General features: G+C 33.9%; 19 non-coding genes across 19 annotated transcripts; all 19 read right to left on the bottom strand.

Annotated features, from left to right (window-relative positions):
- Window positions 1–40: 40 nt before the first annotated feature.
- TRNAS-UGA (transfer RNA serine (anticodon UGA)) lies at window positions 41–122 on the bottom strand. The gene has a single exon. It is a non-coding gene; the product is annotated as a tRNA-Ser (tRNA).
- A 942-nt stretch (window positions 123–1,064) lies between these two features.
- On the bottom strand, window positions 1,065–1,146 carry TRNAS-CGA (transfer RNA serine (anticodon CGA)). Its single transcript has one exon. It is a non-coding gene; the product is annotated as a tRNA-Ser (tRNA).
- A 207-nt stretch (window positions 1,147–1,353) lies between these two features.
- Window positions 1,354–1,435, bottom strand: TRNAS-UGA (transfer RNA serine (anticodon UGA)). Its single transcript has one exon. It is a non-coding gene; the product is annotated as a tRNA-Ser (tRNA).
- A 942-nt stretch (window positions 1,436–2,377) lies between these two features.
- TRNAS-CGA (transfer RNA serine (anticodon CGA)) lies at window positions 2,378–2,459 on the bottom strand. Its single transcript has one exon. It is a non-coding gene; the product is annotated as a tRNA-Ser (tRNA).
- A 207-nt stretch (window positions 2,460–2,666) lies between these two features.
- Window positions 2,667–2,748, bottom strand: TRNAS-UGA (transfer RNA serine (anticodon UGA)). The gene has a single exon. It is a non-coding gene; the product is annotated as a tRNA-Ser (tRNA).
- A 946-nt stretch (window positions 2,749–3,694) lies between these two features.
- TRNAS-CGA (transfer RNA serine (anticodon CGA)) lies at window positions 3,695–3,776 on the bottom strand. Its single transcript has one exon. It is a non-coding gene; the product is annotated as a tRNA-Ser (tRNA).
- A 207-nt stretch (window positions 3,777–3,983) lies between these two features.
- On the bottom strand, window positions 3,984–4,065 carry TRNAS-UGA (transfer RNA serine (anticodon UGA)). The gene has a single exon. It is a non-coding gene; the product is annotated as a tRNA-Ser (tRNA).
- Window positions 4,066–5,011: 946 nt separating this feature from the next.
- TRNAS-CGA (transfer RNA serine (anticodon CGA)) lies at window positions 5,012–5,093 on the bottom strand. The gene has a single exon. It is a non-coding gene; the product is annotated as a tRNA-Ser (tRNA).
- Window positions 5,094–5,300: 207 nt separating this feature from the next.
- Window positions 5,301–5,379, bottom strand: TRNAS-UGA (transfer RNA serine (anticodon UGA)). Its single transcript has one exon. It is a non-coding gene; the product is annotated as a tRNA-Ser (tRNA).
- Window positions 5,380–6,329: 950 nt separating this feature from the next.
- TRNAS-CGA (transfer RNA serine (anticodon CGA)) lies at window positions 6,330–6,411 on the bottom strand. The gene has a single exon. It is a non-coding gene; the product is annotated as a tRNA-Ser (tRNA).
- Window positions 6,412–6,618: 207 nt separating this feature from the next.
- Window positions 6,619–6,700, bottom strand: TRNAS-UGA (transfer RNA serine (anticodon UGA)). The gene has a single exon. It is a non-coding gene; the product is annotated as a tRNA-Ser (tRNA).
- A 948-nt stretch (window positions 6,701–7,648) lies between these two features.
- TRNAS-UGA (transfer RNA serine (anticodon UGA)) lies at window positions 7,649–7,730 on the bottom strand. Its single transcript has one exon. It is a non-coding gene; the product is annotated as a tRNA-Ser (tRNA).
- A 1,232-nt stretch (window positions 7,731–8,962) lies between these two features.
- On the bottom strand, window positions 8,963–9,044 carry TRNAS-CGA (transfer RNA serine (anticodon CGA)). Its single transcript has one exon. It is a non-coding gene; the product is annotated as a tRNA-Ser (tRNA).
- A 1,236-nt stretch (window positions 9,045–10,280) lies between these two features.
- TRNAS-CGA (transfer RNA serine (anticodon CGA)) lies at window positions 10,281–10,362 on the bottom strand. The gene has a single exon. It is a non-coding gene; the product is annotated as a tRNA-Ser (tRNA).
- A 207-nt stretch (window positions 10,363–10,569) lies between these two features.
- TRNAS-UGA (transfer RNA serine (anticodon UGA)) lies at window positions 10,570–10,651 on the bottom strand. The gene has a single exon. It is a non-coding gene; the product is annotated as a tRNA-Ser (tRNA).
- Window positions 10,652–11,598: 947 nt separating this feature from the next.
- Window positions 11,599–11,680, bottom strand: TRNAS-CGA (transfer RNA serine (anticodon CGA)). Its single transcript has one exon. It is a non-coding gene; the product is annotated as a tRNA-Ser (tRNA).
- A 207-nt stretch (window positions 11,681–11,887) lies between these two features.
- TRNAS-UGA (transfer RNA serine (anticodon UGA)) lies at window positions 11,888–11,969 on the bottom strand. Its single transcript has one exon. It is a non-coding gene; the product is annotated as a tRNA-Ser (tRNA).
- A 948-nt stretch (window positions 11,970–12,917) lies between these two features.
- On the bottom strand, window positions 12,918–12,999 carry TRNAS-UGA (transfer RNA serine (anticodon UGA)). The gene has a single exon. It is a non-coding gene; the product is annotated as a tRNA-Ser (tRNA).
- Window positions 13,000–13,206: 207 nt separating this feature from the next.
- TRNAS-UGA (transfer RNA serine (anticodon UGA)) lies at window positions 13,207–13,288 on the bottom strand. Its single transcript has one exon. It is a non-coding gene; the product is annotated as a tRNA-Ser (tRNA).
- Window positions 13,289–13,954: the final 666 nt, after the last annotated feature.

Below are 13,954 nucleotides of genomic sequence, written 5' to 3'. Positions count from 1 at the left end.
GAAGTATAATCTCTGTTTTTGACACGCTCGAAAAGCAAGACTTAGCTGGCAGGATTTGAACCTTCGCGTTGAAACCCCAATGGATTTCAAGTCCATCGCCTTAACCACTCGGCCACAACTACTTCTATACCACTACCAGACAGTACCTGGAGTACAAAATAATTTATTATCATTCTGTTTATTTCATTGGTCCCATGCTTATTTAATGTAGAATTAGCACACCTGCCACTGCACAATCATAAATTTGTTTATTAACATGCATTTTCTCTCATCATTCATTTCATCTCTGCAGATCTCTCAAGATCAAATTTTGCATTCTTTAGTGGCAGTATGTATATTGTGAAAGGCACATCATAGGATTCTGCAAATGTATATGTGAAATAATTAGTTCATAACATCAAGGCTGCAAACTAGGATTAAATCAGGATTAGATAAAATGGTGAGAATGAAGGTTTCCAAAAAATATTGATTTTAATTTTTCAATTACTGTTTATGTTTTAAAAAGAAACAGCTCATGTCAGTGTTATAGAGATATATTTAAGATTAACTTTAAGATGGGAAAGATTTCCTGAGCTTGGTGGCAATTGTTGATTATGATGAAGATGATAATATGTTCTGGAATGAACAAATAAACTTTGTTATGTATCTTAAAAAGTGGCCGATGGAAATAATTGCAATACATTCACTGTAATTCCACAGATAGCACTACAGTTTTGTGATATTTGAAAGTATCTGATATGCACATTTCTTCCTAGTGCTGCTGATTTGTTAATTAAAAGTTTAGTTTTTATTAACAAAACTAATTTTAACTCAGATCTACACATAAATAACCATTACATCATGAAACAGTAAAAAAAAAATGAAGATGGTTTAATGACATGTTCCTAAAATGCAGGAAGAGCCTCACTGTCTGAGATCACGTGCTTCAAAAAGCAGTCCATTGTGAAATAGGATGCAGGTGAAGGTGATTTAGGATGAGACAGTTACATTGTTCAACATAACATATTTTGCTTTTCTACATCTTAAATGCATATTGTGTTTTTAAATAAGTTTGAAAAGCAAAATGTAGCTGACAGGATTTGAACATGTGCGGGGAAACCCCAATGGATTTCGAATCCATCGCCTTAACCACTCGGCCACAACTACCTGAACGTTGATTTTGTGATGAGCTTCTGTGGAAAAATAATTGCTTTCCATTTCATGATTGTCATTTAAAACCTGTTGCAATTTCTATTTGGTAGCTGCTATATTAATAGACAAACTATGGGAAATATAATAGCTAGTATAGTTTCCTAGAAAATAAAGGAGTCAAGGAAGTATAATCTCTGTTTTTGACACGCTCGAAAAGCAAGACTTAGCTGGCAGGATTTGAACCTTCGCGTTGAAACCCCAATGGATTTCAAGTCCATCGCCTTAACCACTCGGCCACAACTACTTCTATACCACTACCAGACAGTACCTGGAGTACAAAATAATTTATTATCGTTCTGTTTATTTCATTGGTCCCATGCTTATTTAATGTAGAATTAGCACACCTGCCACTGCACAATCATAAATTTGTTTATTAACATGCATTTTCTCTCATCATTCATTTCATCTCTGCAGATCTCTCAAGATCAAATTTTGCATTCTTTAGTGGCAGTATGGATATTGTGAAAGGCACATCATAGGATTCTGCAAATGTATATGTGAAATAATTAGTTCATAACATCAAGGCTGCAAACTAGGATTAAATCAGGATTAGGATAAAATGGTGAGAATGAAGGTTTCCAAAAAATATTGATTTATATTTTCAATTACTGTTTATGTTTTAAAAAGAAACAGCTCATGTCAGTGTTATAGAGATATATTTAAGATTAACTTTAAGATGGGAAAGATTTCCTGAGCTTGGTGGCAATTGTTGATTATGATGAAGATGATAATATGTTCTGGAATGAACAAATAAACTTTGTTATGTATCTTACAAAGTGGCTGATGGAAATAATTGCAATACATTCACTGTAATTCCACAGATAGCACTACAGTTTTGTGATATTTTAAAGTATCTGATATGCACATTTCTACCTAGTGCTGCTGATTTGGTAATTAAAAGTTTAGTTGTTATTAACAAAACTAATTTTAACTCAGATCTACACATAAATAACCATTACATCATGAAACAGTAAAAAAAAATTGGAGATGGTTTAATGACATGTTCCTAAAATGCAGGAAGAGCCTCACTGTCAGAGATCACGTGCTTCAAAAAGCAGTCCATTGTGAAATAGGATGCAGGTGAAGGTGATTTAGGATGAGACAGTTACATTGTTCAACATAACATATTTTGCTTTTCTACATCTTAAATGCATATTGTGTTTTTAAATAAGTTTGAAAAGCAAAATGTAGCTGACAGGATTTGAACATGAGCGGGGAAACCCCAATGGATTTCGAATCCATCGCCTTAACCACTCGGCCACAACTACCTGCACGTTGATTTTGTGATGAGCTTCTGTGGAAAAATAATTGCTTTCCATTTCATGATTGTCATTTAAAACCTGTTGCAATTTCTATTTGGTAGCTGCTATATTAATAGACAAACTATGGGAAATATAATAGCTAGTATAGTTTCCTAGAAAATAAAGGAGTCAAGGAAGTATAATCTCTGTTTTTGACACGCTCGAAAAGCAAGACTTAGCTGGCAGGATTTGAACCTTCGCGTTGAAACCCCAATGGATTTCAAGTCCATCGCCTTAACCACTCGGCCACAACTACTTCTATACCACTACCAGACAGTACCTGGAGTACAAAATAATTTATTATCATTCTGTTTATTTCATTGGTCCCATGCTTATTTAATGTAGAATTAGCACACCTGCCACTGCACAATCATAAATTTGTTTATTAACATGCATTTTCTCTCATCATTCATTTCATCTCTGCAGATCTCTCAAGATCAAATTTTGCATTCTTTAGTGGCAGTATGGATATTGTGAAAGGCACATCATAGGATTCTGCAAATGTATATGTGAAATAATTAGTTCATAACATCAAGGCTGCAAACTAGGATTAAATCAGGATTAGATAAAATGGTGAGAATGAAGGTTTCCAAAAAATATTGATTTTAATTTTTCAATTACTGTTTATGTTTTAAAAAGAAACAGCTCATGTCAGTGTTATAGAGATATATTTAAGATTAACTTTAAGATGGGAAAGATTTCCTGAGCTTGGTGGCAATTGTTGATTATGATGAAGATGATAATATGTTCTGGAATGAACAAATAAACTTTGTTATGTATCTTACAAAGTGGCTGATGGAAATAATTGCAATACATTCACTGTAATTCCACAGATAGCACTACAGTTTTGTGATATTTTAAAGTATCTGATATGCACATTTCTACCTAGTGCTGCTGATTTGGTAATTAAAAGTTTAGTTGTTATTAACAAAACTAATTTTAACTCAGATCTACACATAAATAACCATTACATCATGAAACAGTAAAAAAAAAATGGAGATGGTTTAATGACATGTTCCTAAAATGCAGGAAGAGCCTCACTGTCAGAGATCACGTGCTTCAAAAGCAGTCCATTGTGAAATAGGATGCAGGTGAAGGTGATTTAGGATGAGACAGTTACATTGTTCAACATAACATATTTTGCTTTTCTACATCTTAAATGCATATTGTGTTTTTAAATAAGTTTGAAAAGCAAAGCGCAATGTAGCTGGCAGGATTTGAACCTGCGCAGGGAAACCCCAATTGATTTCGAGTCCATCGCCTTAACCACTCGGCCACAACTACCTGCACGTTGATTTTGTGATGAGCTTCTGTGGAAAAATAATTGCTTTCCATTTCATGATTGTCATTTAAAACCTGTTGCAATTTCTATTTGGTAGCTGCTATATTAATAGACAAACTATGGGAAATATAATAGCTAGTATAGTTTCCTAGAAAATAAAGGAGTCAAGGAAGTATGATCTCTGTTTTTGACATGCTCGAAAAGCAAGACGTAGCTGGCAGGATTTGAACCTGCGCGGGGAAACACCAAAAGATTTCAAGTCCATCGCCTTAACCACTCGGCCACAACTACTTCTATACCACTACCCGACATTACCTGGAGTCCAAAATATTTTATTATTGTTCTGTTTATTTCATTGGTCCCATGCTTATTTAATGTAGAATTAGCACACCTGCACTGCACAATCATAAATTTGTTTATTAACATGCATTTTCTCTCATCATTCATTTCATCTCTGCAGATCTCTCAAGATCAAGTTTTGAATTCTTTAGTGGCAGTATGGATATTGTGAAAGGCACATCATAGGATTCTGCAAATGTATATGTGAAATAATTAGTTCATAACATCAAGGCTGCAAACTAGGATTAAATCAGGATTAGGATACAATGGTGAGTATGATGGTTTCCAAAAAATATTGATTTAAATTTTTCAATTACTGTTTATGTTTTAAAAAGAAACAGCTCATGTCAGTGTTATAGAGATATATTTAAGATTAACTTTAAGATGGGAAAGATTTCCTGAGCTTGGTGGCAATTGTTGATTATGATGAAGATGATAATATGTTCTGGAATGAACAAATAAACTTTGTTATGTATCTTACAAAGTGGCTGATGGAAATAATTGCAATACATTCACTGTAATTCCACAGATAGCACTACAGTTTTGTGATATTTTAAAGTATCTGATATGCACATTTCTACCTAGTGCTGCTGATTTGGTAATTAAAAGTTTAGTTGTTATTAACAAAACTAATTTTAACTCAGATCTACACATAAATAACCATTACATCATGAAACAGTAAAAAAAAAATGGAGATGGTTTAATGACATGTTCCTAAAATGCAGGAAGAGCCTCACTGTCAGAGATCACGTGCTTCAAAAGCAGTCCATTGTGAAATAGGATGCAGGTGAAGGTGATTTAGGATGAGACAGTTACATTGTTCAACATAACATATTTTGCTTTTCTACATCTTAAATGCATATTGTGTTTTTAAAGAAGTTTGAAAAGCAAAGCGTAATGTAGCTGGCAGGATTTGAACCTGCGCAGGGAAACCCCAATTGATTTCGAGTCCATCGCCTTAACCACTCGGCCACAACTACCTGCACGTTGATTTTGTGATGAGCTTCTGTGGAAAAATAATTGCTTTCCATTTCATGATTGTCATTTAAAACCTGTTGCAATTTCTATTTGGTAGCTGCTATATTAATAGACAAACTATGGGAAATATAATAGCTAGTATAGTTTCCTAGAAAATAAAGGAGTCAAGGAAGTATGATCTCTGTTTTTGACATGCTCGAAAAGCAAGACGTTGCTGGCAGGATTTGAACCTGCGCGGGGAAACACCAAAAGATTTCAAGTCCATCGCCTTAACCACTCAGCCACAACTACTTCTATACCACTACCCGACATTACCTGGAGTCCAAAATATTTTATTATTGTTCTGTTTATTTCATTGGTCCCATGCTTATTTAATGTAGAATTAGCACACCTGCCACTGCACAATCATAAATTTGTTTATTAACATGCATTTTCTCTCATCATTCATTTCATCTCTGCAGATCTCTCAAGATCAAGTTTTGAATTCTTTAGTGGCAGTATGGATATTGTGAAAGGCACATCATAGGATTCTGCAAATGTATATGTGAAATAATTAGTTCATAACATCAAGGCTGCAAACTAGGATTAAATCAGGATTAGGATACAATGGTGAGTATGATGGTTTCCAAAAAATATTGATTTAAATTTTTCAATTACTGTTTATGTTTTAAAAAGAAACAGCTCATGTCAGTGTTATAGAGATATATTTAAGATTAACTTTAAGATGGGAAAGATTTCCTGAGCTTGGTGGCAATTGTTGATTATGATGAAGATGATAATATGTTCTGGAATGAACAAATAAACTTTGTTATGTATCTTACAAAGTGGCTGATGGAAATAATTGCAATACATTCACTGTAATTCCACAGATAGCACTACAGTTTTGTGATATTTTAAAGTATCTGATATGCACATTTCTACCTAGTGCTGCTGATTTGGTAATTAAAAGTTTAGTTGTTATTAACAAAACTAATTTTAACTCAGATCTACACATAAATAACCATTACATCATGAAACAGTAAAAAAAAAATTGAGATGGTTTAATGACATGTTCCTAAAATGCAGGAAGAGCCTCACTGTCAGAGATCACGTGCTTCAAAAGCAGTCCATTGTGAAATAGGATGCAGGTGAAGGTGATTTAGGATGAGACAGTTACATTGTTCAACATAACATATTTTGCTTTTCTACATCTTAAATGCATATTGTGTTTTTAAAGAAGTTTGAAAAGCAAAGCGTAATGTAGCTGGCAGGATTTGAACCTGCGCAGGGAAACCCCAATTGATTTCGAGTCCATCGCCTTAACCACTCAGCCACAACTACCTGCACGTTGATTTTGTGATGAGCTTCTGTGGAAAAATAATTGCTTTCCATTTCATGATTGTCATTTAAAACCTGTTGCAATTTCTATTTGGTAGCTGCTATATTAATAGACAAACTATGGGAAATATAATAGCTAGTATAGTTTCCTAGAAAATAAAGGAGTCAAGGAAGTATGATCTCTGTTTTTGACATGCTCGAAAAGCAAGACGTAGCTGGCAGGATTTGAACCTGCGCGGGGAAACACCAAAAGACTTCAAGTCCATCGCCTTAACCACTCGGCCACAACTACTTCTATACCACTACCCGACATTACCTGGAGTCCAAAATATTTTATTATTGTTCTGTTTATTTCATTGGTCCCATGCTTATTTAATGTAGAATTAGCACACCTGCCACTGCACAATCATAAATTTGTTTATTAACATGCATTTTCTCTCATCATTCATTTCATCTCTGCAGATCTCTCAAGATCAAGTTTTGAATTCTTTAGTGGCAGTATGGATATTGTGAAAGGCACATCATTGGATTCTGCAAATGTATATGTGAAATAATTAGTTCATAACATCAAGGCTGCAAACTAGGATTAAATCAGGATTAGGATACAATGGTGAGTATGATGGTTTCCAAAAAATATTGATTTAAATTTTTCAATTACTGTTTATGTTTTAAAAAGAAACAGCTCATGTCAGTGTTATAGAGATATATTTAAGATTAACTTTAAGATGGGAAAGATTTCCTGAGCTTGGTGGCAATTGTTGATTATGATGAAGATGATAATATGTTCTGGAATGAACAAATAAACTTTGTTATGTATCTTAAAAAGTGGCCGATGGAAATAATTGCAATACATTCACTGTAATTCCACAGATAGCACTACAGTTTTGTGATATTTGAAAGTATCTGATATGCACATTTCTTCCTAGTGCTGCTGATTTGTTAATTAAAAGTTTAGTTTTTATTAACAAACCTAATTTTAACTCAGATCTACACATAAATAACCATTACATCATGAAACAGTAAAAAAAAATTGGAGATGGTTTAATGACATGTTCCTAAAATGCAGGAAGAGCCGCACTGTCTGAGATCACGTGCTTCAAAAAGCAGTCCATTGTGAAAGAGGATGCAGGTGAAGGTGATTTAGGATGAGACAGTTACATTGTTCAACATAACATATTTTGCTTTTCTACATCTTAAATGCATATTGTGTTTTTAAATAAGTTTGAAAAGCAAAACGTAATGTAGCTGGCAGGATTTGAACCTGCGCAGGGAAACCCCAATTGATTTCAAGTCCATCACCTTAACCACTCGGCCACAACTACCTGCACGTTGATTTTGTGATGAGCTTCTGTGGAAAAATAATTGCTTTCCATTTCATGATTGTCATTTAAAACCTGTTGCAATTTCTATTTGGTAGCTGCTATATTAATAGACAAACTATGGGAAATATAATAGCTAGTATAGTTTCCTAGAAAATAAAGGAGTCAAGGAAGTATAATCTCTGTTTTTGACATGCTCGAAAAGCAAGACTTAGCTGGCAGGATTTGAACCTTCGCGTTGAAACCCCAATGGATTTCAAGTGCATCGCCTTAACCACTCGGCCACAACTACTTCTATACCACTACCTGACATTACCTGGAGTACAAAATAATTTATTATCGTTCTGTTTATTTCATTGGTCCCATGCTTATTTAATGTAGAATTAGCACACCTGCCACTGCACAATCATAAATTTGTTTATTAACATGCATTTTCTCTCATCATTCAGTTCATCTCTGCAGATCTCTCAAGATCAAATTTTGCATTCTTTAGTGGCAGTATGGATATTGTGAAAGGCACATCATAGGATTCTGCAAATGTATATGTGAAATAATTAGTTCATAACATCAAGGCTGCAAACTAGGATTAAATCAGGATTAGGATACAATGGTGAGTATGATGGTTTCCAAAAAATATTGATTTTAATTTTTCAATTACTGTTTATGTTTTAAAAAGAAACAACTCATGTCAGTGTTATAGAGATATATTTAAGATTAACTTTAAGATGGGAAAGATTTCCTGAGCTTGGTGGCAATTGTTGATTATGATGAAGATGATAATATGTTCTGGAATGAACAAATAAACTTTGTTATGTATCTTACAATGTGGCTGATGGAAATAATTACAATACATTCACTGTAATTCCACAGATAGCACTACAGTTTTGTGATATTTGAAAGTATCTGATATGCACATTTCTACCTAGTGCTGCTGATTTGTTAATTAAAAGTTTAGTTGTTATTAACAAAACTAATTTTAACTCAGATCTACACATAAATAACCATTACATCATGAAACAGTAAAAAAAATTTGGAGATGGTTTAATGACATGTTCCTAAAATGCAGGAAGAGCCTCACTGTCTGAGATCACGTGCTTCAAAAAGCAGTCCATTGTGAAAGAGGATGCAGGTGAAGGTGATTTAGGATGAGACAGTTACATTGTTCAACATAACATATTTTGCTTTTCTACATCTTAAATGCATATTGTGTTTTTAAATAAGTTTGAAAAGCAAAATGTAGCTGATAGGATTTGAACATGCGCAGGGAAACCCCAATGGATTTCGAATCCATCGCCTTAACCACTCGGCCACAACTACCTGCACGTTGATTTTGTGATGAGCTTCTGTGGAAAAATAATTGCTTTCCATTTCATGATTGTCATTTAAAACCTGTTGCAATTTCTATTTGGTAGCTGCTATATTAATAGACAAACTATGGGAAATATAATAGCTAGTATAGTTTCCTAGAAAATAAAGGAGTCAAGGAAGTATAATCTCTGTTTTTGACACGCTCGAAAAGCAAGACTTAGCTGGCAGGATTTGAACCTTCGCGTTGAAACCCCAATGGATTTCAAGTCCATCACCTTAACCACTCGGCCACACCTACTTCTATACCACTACCCGACAGTACCTGGAGTACAAAATAATTTATTATCGTTCTGTTTATTTCATTGGTCCCATGCTTATTTAATGTAGAATTAGCACACCTGCCACTGCACAATCATAAATTTGTTTATTAACATGCATTTTCTCTCATCATTCATTTCATCTCTGCAGATCTCTCAAGATCAAATTTTGCATTCTTTAGTGGCAGTATGGATATTGTGAAAGGCACATCATAGGATTCTGCAAATGTATATGTGAAATAATTAGTTCATAACATCAAGGCTGCAAACTAGGATTAAATCAGGATTAGGATAAAATGGTGAGAATGAAGGTTTCCAAAAAATATTGATTTATATTTTCAATTACTGTTTATGTTTTAAAAAGAAACAGCTCATGTCAGTGTTATAGAGATATATTTAAGATTAACTTTAAGATGGGAAAGATTTCCTGAGCTTGGTGGCAATTGTTGATTATGATGAAGATGATAATATGTTCTGGAATGAACAAATAAACTTTGTTATGTATCTTACAAAGTGGCTGATGGAAATAATTGCAATACATTCACTGTAATTCCACAGATAGCACTACAGTTTTGTGATATTTTAAAGTATCTGATATGCACATTTCTACCTAGTGCTGCTGATTTGGTAATTAAAAGTTTAGTTGTTATTAACAAAACTAATTTTAACTCAGATCTACACATAAATAACCATTACATCATGAAACAGTAAAAAAAATTTGGAGATGGTTTAATGACATGTTCCTAAAATGCAGGAAGAGCCTCACTGTCTGAGATCACGTGCTTCAAAAAGCAGTCCATTGTGAAATAGGATGCAGGTGAAGGTGATTTAGGATGAGACAGTTACATTGTTCAACATAACATATTTTGCTTTTCTACATCTTAAATGCATATTGTGTTTTTAAATAAGTTTGAAAAGCAAAGCGTAATGTAGCTGGCAGGATTTGAACCTGCGCAGGGAAACCCCAATTGATTTCGAGTCCATCGCCTTAACCACTCGGCCACAACTACCTGCACGTTGATTTTGTGATGAGCTTCTGTGGAAAAATAATTGCTTTCCATTTCATGATTGTCATTTAAAACCTGTTGCAATTTCTATTTGGTAGCTGCTATATTAATAGACAAACTATGGGAAATATAATAGCTAGTATAGTTTCCTAGAAAATAAAGGAGTCAAGGAAGTATGATCTCTGTTTTTGACATGCTCGAAAAGCAAGACGTAGCTGGCAGGATTTGAACCTGCGCGGGGAAACACCAAAAGATTTCAAGTCCATCGCCTTAACCACTCAGCCACAACTACTTCTATACCACTACCCGACATTACCTGGAGTCCAAAATATTTTATTATTGTTCTGTTTATTTCATTGGTCCCATGCTTATTTAATGTAGAATTAGCACACCTGCCACTGCACAATCATAAATTTGTTTATTAACATGCATTTTCTCTCATCATTCATTTCATCTCTGCAGATCTCTCAAGATCAAGTTTTGAATTCTTTAGTGGCAGTATGGATATTGTGAAAGGCACATCATAGGATTCTGCAAATGTATATGTGAAATAATTAGTTCATAACATCAAGGCTGCAAACTAGGATTAAATCAGGATTAGGATACAATGGTGAGTATGATGGTTTCCAAAAAATATTGATTTAAATTTTTCAATTACTGTTTATGTTTTAAAAAGAAACAGCTCATGTCAGTGTTATAGAGATATATTTAAGATTAACTTTAAGATGGGAAAGATTTCCTGAGCTTGGTGGCAATTGTTGATTATGATGAAGATGATAATATGTTCTGGAATGAACAAATAAACTTTGTTATGTATCTTACAAAGTGGCTGATGGAAATAATTGCAATACATTCACTGTAATTCCACAGATAGCACTACAGTTTTGTGATATTTTAAAGTATCTGATATGCACATTTCTACCTAGTGCTGCTGATTTGGTAATTAAAAGTTTAGTTGTTATTAACAAAACTAATTTTAACTCAGATCTACACATAAATAACCATTACATCATGAAACAGTAAAAAAAAAATGGAGATGGTTTAATGACATGTTCCTAAAATGCAGGAAGAGCCTCACTGTCAGAGATCACGTGCTTCAAAAGCAGTCCATTGTGAAATAGGATGCAGGTGAAGGTGATTTAGGATGAGACAGTTACATTGTTCAACATAACATATTTTGCTTTTCTACATCTTAAATGCATATTGTGTTTTTAAATAAGTTTGAAAAGCAAAGCGTAATGTAGCTGGCAGGATTTGAACCTGCGCAGGGAAACCCCAATTGATTTCGAGTCCATCGCCTTAACCACTCGGCCACAACTACCTGCACGTTGATTTTGTGATGAGCTTCTGTGGAAAAATAATTGCTTTCCATTTCATGATTGTCATTTAAAACCTGTTGCAATTTCTATTTGGTAGCTGCTATATTAATAGACAAACTATGGGAAATATAATAGCTAGTATAGTTTCCTAGAAAATAAAGGAGTCAAGGAAGTATGATCTCTGTTTTTGACATGCTCGAAAAGCAAGACGTAGCTGGCAGGATTTGAACCTGCTCAGGGAAACACCAAAAGATTTCAAGTCCATCGCCTTAACCACTCGGCCACAACTACTTCTATACCACTACCCGACATTACCTGGAGTCCAAAATATTTTATTATTGTTCTGTTTATTTCATTGGTCCCATGCTTATTTAATGTAGAATTAGCACACCTGCCACTGCACAATCATAAATTTGTTTATTAACATGCATTTTCTCTCATCATTCATTTCATCTCTGCAGATCTCTCAAGATCAAGTTTTGAATTCTTTAGTGGCAGTATGGATATTGTGAAAGGCACATCATAGGATTCTGCAAATGTATATGTGAAATAATTAGTTCATAACATCAAGGCTGCAAACTAGGATTAAATCAGGATTAGGATACAATGGTGAGTATGATGGTTTCCAAAAAATATTGATTTAAATTTTTCAATTACTGTTTATGTTTTAAAAAGAAACAGCTCATGTCAGTGTTATAGAGATATATTTAAGATTAACTTTAAGATGGGAAAGATTTCCTGAGCTTGGTGGCAATTGTTGATTATGATGAAGATGATAATATGTTCTGGAATGAACAAATAAACTTTGTTATGTATCTTAAAAAGTGGCCGATGGAAATAATTGCAATACATTCACTGTAATTCCACAGATAGCACTACAGTTTTGTGATATTTGAAAGTATCTGATATGCACATTTCTTCCTAGTGCTGCTGATTTGTTAATTAAAAGTTTAGTTTTTATTAACAAAACTAATTTTAACTCAGATCTACACATAAATAACCATTACATCATGAAACAGTAAAAAAAAATTGGAGATGGTTTAATGACATGTTCCTAAAATGCAGGAAGAGCCTCACTGTCTGAGATCACGTGCTTCAAAAAGCAGTCCATTGTGAAAGAGGATGCAGGTGAAGGTGATTTAGGATGAGACAGTTACATTGTTCAACATAACATATTTTGCTTTTCTACATCTTAAATGCATATTGTGTTTTTAAATAAGTTTGAAAAGCAAAACGTAATGTAGCTGGCAGGATTTGAACCTGCGCAGGGAAACCCCAATTGATTTCAAGTCCATCACCTTAACCACTTGGCCACAACTACCTGCACGTTGATTTTGTGATGAGCTTCTGTGGAAACATAATTGCTTTCCATTTCATGATTGTCATTTAAAACCTGTTGCAATTTCTATTTGGTAGCTGCTATATTAATAGACAAACTATGGGAAATATAATAGCTAGTATAGTTTCCTAGAAAATAAAGGAGTCAAGGAAGTATAATCTCTGTTTTTGACACGTTCGAAAAGCAAGACTTAGCTGGCAGGATTTGAACCTGCGCGTGGAAACCCCAAAGGATTTCAAGTCCATCGCCTTAACCACTCGGCCACAACTACTTCTATACCACTACCAGACAGTACCTGGAGTACAAAATAATTTATTATCGTTCTGTTTATTTCATTGGTCCCATGCTTATTTAATGTAGAATTAGCACACCTGCCACTGCACAATCATAAATTTGTTTATTAACATGCATTTTCTCTCATCATTCATTTCATCTCTGCAGATCTCTCAAGATCAAATTTTGCATTCTTTAGTGGCAGTATGGATATTGTGAAAGGCATATCATAGGATAATGCAAATGTATATGTGAAATAATTAGTTCATAACATCAAGGCTGCAAACTAGGATTAAATCAGGATTAGGATACAATGGTGAGAATGATGGTTTCCAAAAAATATTGATTTAAATTTTTCAATTACTGTTTATGTTTTAAAAAGAAACAGCTCATGTCAGTGTTATAGAGATATATTTAAGATTAACTTTAAGATGGGAAAGATTTCCTGAGCTTGGTGGCAATTGTTGATTATGATGAAGATGATAATATGTTCTGGAATGAACAAATAAACTTTGTTATGTATCTTAAAAAGTGGCCGATGGAAATAATTGCAATACATTCACTGTAATTCCACAGATAGCACTACAGTTTTGTGATATTTGAAAGTATCTGATATGCACATTTCTTCCAAGTGCTGCTGATTTGTTAATTAAAAGTTTAGTTT

Source organism: Taudactylus pleione, unplaced genomic scaffold (genome assembly GCF_031769625.1).
Source record: "Taudactylus pleione unplaced genomic scaffold, aTauple2 ptg000085l, whole genome shotgun sequence".
Lineage (NCBI taxonomy): Eukaryota > Metazoa > Chordata > Amphibia > Anura > Myobatrachidae > Taudactylus > Taudactylus pleione.
This window is presented reverse-complemented; position numbering and strand designations above follow the sequence as displayed.